The sequence below is a fragment of the Cricetulus griseus genome (genome assembly GCF_003668045.3).
Source record: "Cricetulus griseus strain 17A/GY chromosome 1 unlocalized genomic scaffold, alternate assembly CriGri-PICRH-1.0 chr1_1, whole genome shotgun sequence".
NCBI lineage: Eukaryota > Metazoa > Chordata > Mammalia > Rodentia > Cricetidae > Cricetulus > Cricetulus griseus.
In genome coordinates, this window is record NW_023276807.1 from 31,644,858 (window position 1) to 31,656,724 (window position 11,867).

The following is an 11,867-nucleotide window of genomic DNA, read 5'->3' on the forward strand; positions in this document are numbered from 1 at the left end:
ACTCTTAGGCAACTGTTTTTCTGGTGCTTTCTGCCCAATTTGGTGACAGCTCCACTAAAAAATCTGCTCTCCCCAGCAACCATTCACCACCCTGGTCACCAATGTCCTTGTCGTGAACGTGGCCCTGTAACCATGACCGCTCTCCTCACTTCTCCATCATATCAACCCTGGCATCACCCTTGCTTATCCATGAAGAAGCACAGGGCACTGTGCTGTGTAGTACCCACAAGCTGGTTGGAGAGCACTGTTCAAGCATATTTTCTGGAACAGTGCTCTCCAACAGCACTCCCAGGAGATGGATCACAGTGTATTCCTTTGCCAAATGAATTTGAGGAATGTAACAACAACACACATGAGCATTTCCAGTTGATGTCCATTAGCAACACTATGACCCCATCGTCTACAGGGGATCTTTTAAGAGACGTAGATGGGTAAGTTTGAAACTCCACAGGCCATAGTCACATGGATGCATCCTCCTCCATGGGCCACCAGCCTGAATGCGTCCTGGGTGCACATTATGGCCCCTGTCTGCAAATCCTGCTTTCCCATTCAATCCAAGAGTGGTTCTCTTACCCTGAGTGGGTCACCATCATGACAACCACATATTCTGAGTGTTCGCTGGCTGTCTTCTGATACAAGCATCATTCCCGCTGCCCTTGGTGCAGGCAACCTCACATTTCCTAGCCCGATGCTAGAAAACCTTCATCTCCACTCACATCAAAGCCCAGACATGATTCAAAGATCCATACCTACCTCCTCAGTGACCATGCTAACATCCCCAGTATTACCTTCACCCCAAGATCTACACATTATCCCATGCTCCCAGTGCGTCTGCTTGTCAGATGCCATTCTGTCCCCAGTTGCACGGAGAACACCGTGGTGAGCAGCTGTGAAAGCAGATGTTGTACAGCTCAGCATTCTCCTATCCCTCCCCACTGCAGGAAAGATGGGATATTGGACTCCAAGCAGCCAGGGTTCTGTTCCAGCCCCTGCTGCTCACTAGCTCTGGCTCTCGAGCAGTGTCTTGCTCTGTAGGACCTGTCAGTGAAACAGAGGTGCATTGCAGATATAACACGGCTCCCAGCATGCCTCTGTATCCAGTGCATCCCAGAGGCCCATGTGTTAAAGGCATGGTCCTCAGCTTGCCACTGCTGCAGTGGAATCTTCAAGGGTTGTGGATGACTTAAGCATGGCATTGAAGGGGACCATAAAACCCTAGCTCCTTCTCCCTTTCACATTCCCAACCAGGAAGGCCAGCTTTGCTCTGTGACCTGCTTCTACTGCTACAGACCCAAAACAAAGGGACAAACTGATTAGGTTGTAACACTGGAAACCATGACCAATGCAACCCTTTTCTCATTGCAAATGGGCTGCTTCATACCTGTGTCATGGTGTCAGGGGAGGTAGCTGATATACCTCAGGGATACATCACTGCCCTGGGCTCTGAAGGTACCATCAGCAGCTGCCAGTTGTGGGTTCCTTCAGATCTTGTTGTGCTGAAGAGAGCTGGCCCTCCCTCAGACCACACCCTTCCCAAGAGAGGCTTCGTCTACCTTGAAAACCAGTGGAGGTATACCAATCCCTCCATTTTGGTTAATCTTGGTCAGTCTGATGAGCAGAGATTGCTCAGCTTGCTCAACAAATTTGAGTGAGGCTTTAAAGGACTCACAACACAAATAGACCAGGGTCTTCTCTGCATACCCTACCTCCACCTCTCCCAGCCACCCAGGGGCTTGTTCCTCCTCAACCTCCCCATATGTTGACCTATAAAACATTTTGTGTCCCAAACTCCATCTCATAGACACCAACTTGTGGCAGAGTGAAAGTTATACTTAGGATCCAACGAGGCAGGCTGCGGAGAAGAATATCCCCAGAGGAGTAAGAGAGGCTCACAAATTTCTGCATACCTGTTCCAGAGAAGCCAGGCTTGAGTCATCCCACCAGGGCCTGAGATTAAAGACTCAGAAGTGGATTCAGATTGCCAGGAAGTTCAGGAACTCCACCCTGAAAGCAGTAGCCAGGGATGAGTGGAAATCTACACCGGAGTTAATTTCTTCCAGCTCCTGCAGCCACTGTGCCCTGTAGACTTCTGCTGTCTGCCCAGCATGGCAGGACCACTTGGCTGTGAGGAGTCTTTCCTCCATGCATAGCCCCTGGCTGTTATTCTTTGCAGTGTGAAGTGGAAAATGACCTAGGCCAGGTTTCACATAAAGCAGGGAGCTGTCAGAGAAGGCTGGGAGAGCTTCCGAATAGGAGCAGGAAGTGCAGCAGGTTGTCAGAAAACAAGGAAGCAGTGATAACCAAAGCCTTCTGCGTGGGACTCCGAGATTCTGTCTCCCCAATCCCATCAAGGGTGTGATGGAGTCCCAGCAACCCAGGGAGGAAACACAGCTAATGTGGGATACCCTTCGGAGCCAGGCAGCTCCCACCCAGCCTCAGCTCTGACTGTGTGACCTCTCTGAGCCTCAGCTGGTCATTCTTGTCTTTGTGGTTGTATTATTTTCACTGTGAAGAGTTAACAGTCGCTGGGCAAAAGGATGGAGATGCTTGAAACTAAAGCAAAGCAGGTGAGCTGCCCTCTAGGGTTGGTGAGGACTAGTAGAGGCTGGTCTGACAGTCACAGCAGAAGGCAAGCACAGCTGGAGAGGCAGCCCAGGATGGGCCTGGAAAGTGGGAGCAAGAAGAGTGTGGGATGCAGGGACAAGACAACAAAGGCACTAATGGGTACCACAGGCTTGTGGGGTCACGACCCAGAGGTAAACTATGTTCTCTGACCCTGGAAGGGAGAAGGGGCAGTCAAGGTGATTGGAGTCTTCCAGGGAGACAGATCCTCAGAGGACATGGAAGCAAGCACAGGACCAAGCTTCCCATGACAGCCAGGGTGTCATGGAGGAAAAGGAACCCGAGGGCTACAGAGATCTGTGTTACTAGGAAATTGGGATTTCCGAGGACAAGGACTTCCACCTGAGCTCTGTGGGGAGCAAATCAAGCTGTGCCTCCTTCACCCAGGTGCTTATGTCTGCACCCTGTTTTCTTAGCTTCTCCAGAGGACACACCACCTTTAAAGAGGACAGTCCTGAGCCACCTACACTGCACTCACACTAGTCGTCATCCTCAGGACCAAATGTATTCCACATGGCAGCCAGCCCTGCACCACCCTGGCAGAGATGGAGACTCTGGGAAGGGCCCTTTCCCCTCCCCCTGTGTTCCCATAGCAATGCACCTCTGCTGCATGCTGCCCTGCAAAGGGAAAACCAAGCCACAGGCATCACCACCTCCTCAGCCCCTGTGTCCTGTGCCACCAGGCCCTTCAGCAGTTCCAGCTCCCCAACCCCAGATCCAGGAGATCCCCCAAAGAAAAAGAACCTTGAAATTGCAGGGCTAGAGGTGAAGAATGGATACCCCAAAGGCAGGATGGGAAGTAGCCAGCTCCTTATTGAGTCTATCCCCAAGAAAGAGCTAGGGTCTGTGGGGATGAGATGATGGCTCGGGGCTTCACTGGGTGGCTGCCCAACCCACACTGTAAGACTGTGGGGCACTTGAATAGACCAAGCAAGCACCTACCACCCTCCCTGTAGAGACATCCCCACCCATAGCATAGCCCAGTGTCTGAACTGGCAATGAACTTCAAGCCCAATGCCTAACTAACCCTGCAACCATGAGCTGTAAGTGTTTTGACGTGAGCAAAGCATGAGTGATCAGAGAAAACAAGGTTCATGTTCCTGGGAGGCGGGGCACCTGGAGCGGTATATTGTCGAGTGTCACCCATACCCTTGTCAAGGAGGTAGGTACCTGTAACACAATGGCTTGAAGTGGTGACAGCTCCTCCACCAGGTCCCCACTGAAGATAGCTGTCTCTCTTATGGTCACATCCTTTCCCAGGCAGCCGGCCTCTGCCTGAGGTAGAGTTGAGGAATGGAGAATAGAAGTTGCCTTTCTAGTCTGGTCCATGGCACTGATGTGTATCAGGATAGAAAGAGGCATGAGCCCAGGTGTTCCAAGCATAGGAAAGTGAGCCTAGTCAGGGTAGAGAGGGCTGAGATCAGGCTGGCAGCGAGACAAGAGAGTATATCTCCCCGCCACTGCCTGTCAGCATCACCATCTGAGAGGACCCCAGAATGGACAAGAACAAGAGGAGAAATTAGAGGTAAAATATGGACTTACTAAAAACGCTGTATTCAATCAAACTCCAAAAGCAGCCTCACGCCACCAGGACAGGCTGGGCTTGTTCTGACTCTCCCCTCTGGCTAATAGTTTGCAGGGCTACCTGCTGCTTTATGGTTTGCACATTTTTCCACTGTTTCTTCCTCCAGCCCAACTTCCTACTCTATTCAATCCTCCTCGTCCTAGAACAGGCTGGGTCTGCCTTCTCTTGTTCAAGGGGATGCTAAGCCACCAGTAGACACTTTGTGTCCTTCATCAAGTGAGCAAGTGCCTTCTGGAAGCACAGAGAATAGGGATGTGGTCCATCCCCTGGAGGCTATCTGTCAAGATGACCATGCAAGGTTCCCATCCACTGGAACAGGACCAGAAGATGTTACATCTTCTGCCTGTGTGCAAAAGGCTCTAACAGGAGTGAGCACAGTGTCTTACAGAGGGACAAAAGAGATCTCCAACTCTGACCCAAGCAGCTGCAGGCCCAAAGCTAAGAGCTGTAGAACATGCCGACCCTGAGAAGGTTGTGGGAGGATGTCTTCCGGGAAGACAGAGTTCTCACTAAGAAATACAATGACATATTAAATTAGCAGGGTAACAGAAGATAGATGTGAGTCTGGATCAGGCAGGAGCAAGTTCTCTGTCCAGCTTGGTGGACAGAGAAAAGGCCAAGGCAAAGGCCTAACCAGGCCCAGCACTGGCAATGGTCTGACTTGAGATGTGGCACACAACGGATTGGGCCTTATCTTTTTTTTCTTATTTTTTTTATTAGTTCAAATTAGGAACAAGCTTGCTTCACATGTCAATCCCTTCTCCCTCTCCCTTCCCTCCCCCCAGCCTTCCCCCCAACCCCCACCTGTCCCACCCCATCCACTCTCCACTCCCCAGGCAGGGTAGGGCCCTTGACGGTGGCTCCCCAAAGTCCACCACATGATCCTGGGCCGGACCTAGACCCTCCCCCATGTGTCCAGGCCAAGAGTGCATTTCTTCATGTGGGATGGGCTCTCAAAGTCCCTTCTTACACCAGGGAAAAAATACTAATCCACTACCAAGGACTTCCTAGAGTGCAGAGGCCTCCTCATTGACATCCATGTTTAGGGGTCTGGATCAGTCCCATGCTGGCCTCCCAGACAGGAGTCTGGGGTCTATGTGCTCCCCCTTGTTCAGGCCAGCTGATTCTGTGGGTTTCACCAGGCTGGTACCGACCCCTTTGATCTTCATTCCTCCCTCTCTGAAACTAGGTTTCAAAGTTCAGTTCAGTGTATAGCTGTGGGTGTCTGACTCTGCTTCCATCAGCCACTGGATGAGGGCTCTAGGATGGCATAAAAAGTAGTCTTCAGTCTCATTTTAGGGGAAGGGCATTTAGGCTATCCTCTCCACCATTGCCTAGATTGTCAGTTCGTGTCATCCTTATAGATCTCTGGAAATCTCCCTAGTGCCAGATCTCTCCTCGGACCTATAATGGCTCCCTCTGATATGGTATCTCTCATCCTGCTCTCCTCTATTCTTCCCTTGGGCCTTGTCATATGGTAGAGGGAAGATACTGTCTGGGGCTAGACTCACTTAGAAGCAGACCCCTAAAGAAGGGTTTTGTTACACCTGATTTCAGGAGGTGAGTCTAAGGTCTATCAGTAAGAGAGAAGGCTGGTGACATAAATAAGGAAAGCCACCAATCAGAGGGCTGGCAGGTGGTTACTGCTATAACAGTAGTGCCGTTACTGCAAGGGGACTGTATCTTTCCTAGAAGGTTGGTCTTGTAGTTCATAAAGTTCACAGCTGGGTAAGACCATTGATACCTTTTTCTCCCCTAGCAATCTGTATAGTCCCTCTGGGACTATGAAAGCTAAGAGCATTTGTTTCCCCTTCAGAAGTCCCAGGTTCAATTTCTAGCACCCACATGGCAACTCACAGTCATCTGTAACTGGAGTCCCATGAGATTCAATGTCTTCTTCTGGCCTCTGTGGGCACCAAGCAAACAAGTGGTGTCCAGGCCTACATACAGGCAGAACACCCATACACATAAAATAAAAACACTCAACATCATTAGGCATCAGAGAAATACAAATTAAAACTACTTTGAAATTTCATCTCATCCCCGCCAGAATGACTACAATCAAGACGTCAAATGACTACAAATGACTGGTGTCGATGAGGGGAAAAGGAACCCATATGCACTGTTGGCCAAAGTGAAAACTGGGTACAGCCACTATGGAAGTCATTGTGAAGATTCCCAAAAGAGCAAGAAATAGAATCACCATTAACTGGACCCACCAGCTACGTCACTCCTGGGCACATCTCCTCCCACAGAGATACTTGCTCATGTGTTCACTAATGGTTATTCACAAATAGTTAAGCCTTGATGGCCATCTCTCCAGCCTCATGTTGTTGTACACCTTTTTAAGTGTTTAATGCCTATTTGTATTTTTTTTTCTCTTGAGAAATCTCTGTTCTGTGCTGTGACCCATTTTTAATTGCATTATTTGTTTCTTGATGTTTAGTTTCTTGAGTTCTTTGTATATCTAGATACTAATCCTCTGTCAGGAGTGTAGCATGCTCTCCCGCCCTGTAAGCTGCCCCTCTACTTCATTCAATGTTTCTTTTACTTTACAGAAGCTTTTTAGTTTCATGAAGTCCCATCTGTCAGCTGCTGACCTTGTCGCCTGAGAAACCAGTGTCCTATTTAGGAAGTCCTTACCTATGCCTATGTGGTGAAGCATGCTATCTGCCTTCTAATAGTTTCAGAATTTTAGGTTTTACATTGAGGTCTTTGATACATTTAGAGTTGGTTTATGCAGGGTGGAAGATAAAGGTTTCATTCTTCTACATGTGAATTTCACCTTTTCCTGGAACCACTCATTGAAGACACTGTCTTTCTGAGAGTGTGTGTTTGGCATTTTTGTCAAAAATCAGGTGGCTGCATGTGAACATCTACCTAGCTCTTTTGTTCCATCCCATTGTCTGTGTTGTGCCAGTTTCTCTGTCCTTCTTATTTTACAGGTGAGGAGACGATAACCAGAAAGGGAGCTCTTTGGAGAGGTGGAGCACCCTCCAGCTTCCACACTCCTGGCCCACTTCCCAGCCCTCCTCCATTCTACCTTACTGAAATATACAACACAATGTTTAATTATATTGTTAGACCATAACACACTTGTTTAATAGAAAACCTTATTCCAGACGGTCCTGTATTATACACACACACACACACACACACACACACACACACACACACACACACCACCTGTAATTCCTACATTCTTTTTTCATTTTTGCTGTTCTCACTATGTTACCCAGGCTGGCCTTGAACTCATGCCTCAGCCTCTCAAAAGCTAGCATTACAGGTGTACACCACTGCATCTGAATAAATCTCCTAAGTTCTTAACTTCCTCATGAGATGTATCTTTCCCCTCCTCACTACTGACCTCTGAAGTTATCACTTCCTCTGAATCCTGGCAAGTAAGAAGCCTTCATCCCCACATAGGGGGTTCTGGGCTTGAAAGCATTGGCAGAACCTTCATGTTGTAGTGCATCTTGCCAGCAAAGGTGTTTGTAATGACTACACATAAAGGTAGAATGAATTCTGTACTGACCAGTGTAATAAAGATAATGCTCACTTCCAGAGAAAAAGGCAGTCTAACTGTCTTCCATAACAAAAGATTCAGAGACCCTAATGTAGGGAGACACCCTAGCCCCGCCCAATAGTCCTGGGACAGGTACCAGGTGGACCTGGGACTCGCCCAGAAGGGCGTGGTGAAGGAAAGCCTGGGTGACATAAGGGAAGCTTCTTAAAGGCTGCACGTGGAGACCCTAGCCCCTTCTTTCTGGCCTCGCTAGCTGGGTTCCTGTGACCTCGCTCTGGCCTGCGTCTTGCCCTGGTGCTTTCTTGAATAAAGAAATCTCACCATCACAGACTAATTCATCCTTGAGCGCATGCTGCAACCGTTAATCTTCACCCTAAGGTCAGGGTTCCTCTCCTAAAATATGACCTGCTTGCTTTGCATGCAGGTGTCACCTCACCCTCTTTGCATCAGAAAACCGGGGTTCACTCGCTATTCCTGACAGTACCTAACTGCCCTTTGACTCTGACCCAGGAATCTCAAGTCTTCTGTCAGCATCTATGAGATTTAACAATTGGCCCATAAATGCCTAAAATCCCAGATTCTTCAAGGATCTTGTCAAAGAACTGGACCCATTCTTCTGACTCCTCAATGCCTTCCCCAACTCACTTTTTCCCTCTTGCTAGAGTTCCTACTCTAGACACCAGAAAGATAGCTGAGGAAGCAGAGTGCTTGCCACACGAGCACAAGGGCCTCGGTTTGGGGACATAAAAAGGTATACGTAGCCTTTACCCATAATCCAAACACTGGGGAAGTGGGGACAGGAAGACCCCTGGAGCTTGCTGGCCAGCCAGTCTCCAAGATCACAACTGCAGGTTCAGTGAGAAACCCTGTCTCCAAAACTCAAGTGGAGAGCAGTAAAGGAGAGCACTCAGCATCAGCCTCTGTCTCCACACGTGTGCTCATACATGAACATATACACCACATACACGCATGCATTCCTTCCTCCACTGCGGTTCACTGGCCATCTTAACTCTTCATCCTTCTGAACTAACTTCCTCGGACCCAATGAGGCTCTGCACACCTGTGTTCCCACCCAAAGTCCTAGAACGTTACACCTTCAGAGTCCACATGTTTGATGTCCACCCACACCCCTCCCCTTTCTGTTCCTCGGTCATTTCCCCTCCTCTGGATGCCTCCTCCAGGCCACCTTAGTCATGTACTGTCCATGGTTACACTCTGAATAAAGCCAATGCCAGTAACTGCTCTCTCTACCTTAGCCCCAGAACAGACATCCTTCTCTTTGATTACTCTGCTCTCCAGCAGTATGAGTTCTAGTTGATTTTCAGCTCGTTCTTGGTAACTTCTTGTTCTTGGTAGATACTATTAGGCTGATTTTCAGTTCTGTAGACATGGTAAACACAATTCTTTCAGAGTTAGTGTCTGATGACAGTCATGTTGGGAATCTGTAAGTCAGCTACATCTGTTGGCTTCTGGCGGTAGTTCACTTCATGCATATTTGGCTGCTTTTGTGTGTTGGGCATTATACTCAAAAATAATTTATACAAGATATGTGTCTGGAAACCTTAATTTAGAAGCCACATTAATCCAAAACCAGGGCCTGAGTGTCTATGGACCACCCAAATAGTGTAAGTCTGAGCTCAAGGAAGAACTGATTTAATTCAGTTCACTCGGCTTTGATGAATTAGCCTTAGGAAGCCCAGCTTATAGAGAGGGCCTCCAATTAGACACCACAGTCTACACTAGCCTTTGACTGTGATTTTTTGAGACAAAACAAAGACTCAGATTAGCTCAGAACTCAGGTTCTCTTGGGGCAAAAGCAGACCCTATGTTCCCTGACGTAGATGGCTTCCCTTCTCCTCTGCAGGGTTGGCCTGGTGATTACTTCAAACTTTCTAAGCTCTCATCACTCTCAAGATGTCCTTTTGATCTCATGTAGGGCTCTTGGTTATTTCCAGCAGGCAGGTCCAGATAACCTCACTCACAGTTGCCAGGAACAAAAGCTATAACGGCCCATTCTGTACCAAAGAACCTGTTCTTCCATTGTCTCTTCTCCACCCATCTCAAGGCATCTGCATTTTGCCTATTGAGACCTGCACACCAGGTGGCTACTTCACACACCCCTTTCTCTCTTCACATGCCTTCTGCCTCCACTCCCTTCTTCATGCACTATGGCGGCAAATTACCAATACGGAGCCAGGTAGAAATACAAGGGATTTTTAATACGGAAAAAGCCTTACTTACAGAGCGACCTAGCCAGCTGACGGGCAGCAGTCTGTAAAGCAAGCCGAAAGTGAAACCAAAACCAGAAACCAGCCACCTGACCAACTCTCACTCTACATCACCCTGACCACGCCCTCACAGGCGTGGTCAGGCACACCTGTAGCCGCTCCTCCTACAATGCACTATCCTAGTTCACTTTCTGTTGCTGTTATAAACACCATGACCAATAACAAATTGGTAGCAAAGGATTTATTTCAGCTAACATCTTATAATCTACCGAGAAGGGAATCAGGATAGGAACACAAAGCAGAAGCCTGGAGGCAGGAACAGAAGCAGAGACCAGAGAGAAACAGTGTTTACTGGCTTACTCCCATGATTCACTCAGTTTGCTTTCTTATACAACATGGGACCACTTGCCCAGGAGGGACACAGCCCATAGTGGGCTGGGCCGTTCCACATCAATCATTAATTAAAAAAAAAAAAAATACCCCCACAGATTTGCCTACAGACCAATCCAATGGGGCAATTTTCTCAACTGAGCTTCCTCTTCCCAGATGATTTAAGTTAGTGTCAAATTGACAGCACATACTCACGACTCACCAATTCAGCCATATATTACCAAAACCTCTTCATTTTTGTATCTTATGTTCTCTCTCTTATATCAAACCCCAGTTGAGTCAGACTTCCTGTTCTATACACTTAATGCTGAATGTTTGTGAGTAAACCCCTCCACCCACTCATTTTGACACTGCCATCACCTCTGAGGACACGTCTACATCTATGACCCATTCAGCACCATGCCACTTTGCTTGAGGACTTTGTCAGTGTCCCCTTTTATGAAGCCCTTCATCTTCTCACCAGGTCCTATACAATCAGAGGATTTGTATTCAACTGATTCTATGCAAGCAGCCACATCTGGTCCTTTCCCCGCTTGGTTTCTTTCTCCACCCTAACCACGCATCTCTGTCCATCTTTGTCTCTTTCCCGATGTACAGGCAGATTCTCCCTCCTCCCTTAAGTCTTACGTCCCTGTCTGACTCCATCTTTTTCTACTTTCTTAGGAAAATCATGCCAATAACTTACCTAGATCTTTCTCTTTCTATGAGTTCCATTCCAATGGTTCTCAGCCTGTGGGTCTTGACTCCTTTGGGGGAGTTTCATATCAGATACCCTGCACATCAGATATTTACATTACAATTCATAACAGTAGCAGAATCACAGTCATGAAGTAGCAATGAAATAATTTTATGGGTGGGGGGTCACCACAACATGAAGAACTGTATTAAAGGGTCACAGCATTAGGAAGGTTGAGAACCACCGGTCTATTCCATCATGTAAACATACATGAAAACCTTCCTGGGTTTAAAATAGGATCTAGGACTGAGAGGTGTAACTCCTAGAGAGTTCACCTAGCATGCAAAAAGCCCTGGGTTCAATCCTTAGCACCTCATGAGCTGGGCATGGCACACATTCCTAAACCCCTAGAATTCAGGAGGTGGAAGAAGAAGAATCAGAAGTTCATGGATAGTTCAAGGTCAGGAGACCGGGCTAAGGAGACTGTCTCAAAAGCAACAACAATAAAAAGGGTTATTTGCTCCCAACCCTCACGCATAGAGGATAGTCACAGCAAACAAGTCCCCATCATGCACACTGCCCCCAGTACAAGTCTACTTTCTTGTATGGTAATTCTTCCCATAAAGACAATGAACTCCTTGAGGGCTGGAACTTCACCACAATCATTATTGAATTTCAACACCTAGCACAAACATTCTCAAAAGAAATGAAAGAAGAAGACCTCAGGCCATTGTTAGGCCCTGCAGTCCCATTGGTCACTGAGTACTAGTTACCAAGGAAGTGTGCTTTGATGGGAGGCCAACTAGCAGGGTGCTAACTGTACTGTATTCCTGATGCTGT

The 11,867-nt window shown here is 47.8% G+C and overlaps 1 long non-coding RNA gene across 1 annotated transcript; it reads right to left on the bottom strand.

Annotated features, from left to right (window-relative positions):
- Positions 1-782: 782 nt before the first annotated feature.
- Positions 783-11,127, bottom strand: LOC118239679. The gene is made up of 4 exons (XR_004772463.1): positions 11,037-11,127; positions 3,793-4,017; positions 1,908-2,004; positions 783-1,038 (listed from the first exon to the last, which is right to left on the bottom strand). It is a non-coding gene; the product is annotated as an uncharacterized LOC118239679 (long non-coding RNA).
- Positions 11,128-11,867: the final 740 nt, after the last annotated feature.